Consider the following 1,120-nt stretch of genomic DNA (forward strand, 5'->3'; position numbering starts at 1 on the left):
AGTATCAATTTCAAGAACCCCTTCCTCTGAGGCATCCCATTACTCACAGGATTCCTTTCAGAAGTGTACATGAACTGGTTATTTGCAACCATGTCAATGAGTTCCTGAGCTTCTGCAGGCGTTTTCTTTAGGTGAATGGATCCACCTGCAGAATGGTCCAATGACATCTTAGATAATTCAGACAGGCCATCATAGAATATATCCAGGATGGTCCATTCTGAAAGCATGTCAGAAGGACACTTTTTGGTCAGTTGCTTGTATCTCTCCCAAGCTTCATAGAGGGATTCACCTCCTTTTTGTCTGAAGGTTTGAACATCCACTCTAAGCTTGCTAAGCTTTTGAGGAGGAAAGAACTTGGCTAAGAAAGCCGTGACTAGCTTATCCCAAGAGTTCAGGCTATCCTTAGGTTGAGAGTCCAACCATATTCTAGCTCTGTCTCTTACAGGAAACGGGAAAAGCATAAGCCTGTAGACCTCGGAGTCAACCCCATTGGTCTTAATAGTATCACAGATCTGCAAAAATTCAGTTAAGAACTGAAAAGGATCTTCTGATGGAAGTCCATGAAACTTGCAGTTTTGTTGCATCAGAGAAACTAATTGAGGTTTAAGCTCAAAATTGTTTGCTCCAATGGCAGGAATTGAGATGCTTCTTCCATGTAAGATGGAATTGGGTGCAGTAAAGTTACCAAGCATCTTCCTTGCACCTCCACCATTGTTATTGGTTTCGGCCATCTCTACTTCTTTTTCGAAAATTTCAGTAAAGTCCTCTTCAGATTGTTGTGTTTTAGCTTCTCTTAGCTTCCTCTTCAGAGTCCTTTCAGGTTCCGGATCAGCTTCAACAAGAATGTTCTTATCCTTGCTCCTGCTCATATGAAAAAGAAGAGAACACAAAAGAAAATATAGAATCCTCTATGTCACAGTATAGAGATTCCTTATGTAAGTATAAGAAGAGAAGAGTAGCAAAAAGAAAAAGATAAGAATCCAAACACAGGGGAGAGGAATTGGTTCGAATTCTTGAGTAAAAGAGGGGTGTTAGTAGATGAATAAATAAACAGAAGGGGATGAGAGATGAGAGAATTCGAATTTCAAATTAAAATAAAAGAAAAATATTTTTGTTTTTA

General features: G+C 39.2%; 1 non-coding gene across 1 annotated transcript; it reads left to right on the top strand.

The window, feature by feature from the left end:
• Window positions 1–221: 221 nt before the first annotated feature.
• Window positions 222–329, top strand: LOC112787896 (small nucleolar RNA R71). Its single transcript, XR_003195282.1, has one exon. It is a non-coding gene; the product is annotated as a small nucleolar RNA R71 (small nucleolar RNA).
• The last annotated feature ends 791 nt before the right edge of the window (window positions 330–1,120 follow it).

The sequence above is a fragment of the Arachis hypogaea genome, chromosome 20 (assembly GCF_003086295.3).
Source record: "Arachis hypogaea cultivar Tifrunner chromosome 20, arahy.Tifrunner.gnm2.J5K5, whole genome shotgun sequence".
Classification (NCBI taxonomy): Eukaryota; Viridiplantae; Streptophyta; class Magnoliopsida; order Fabales; family Fabaceae; genus Arachis; species Arachis hypogaea.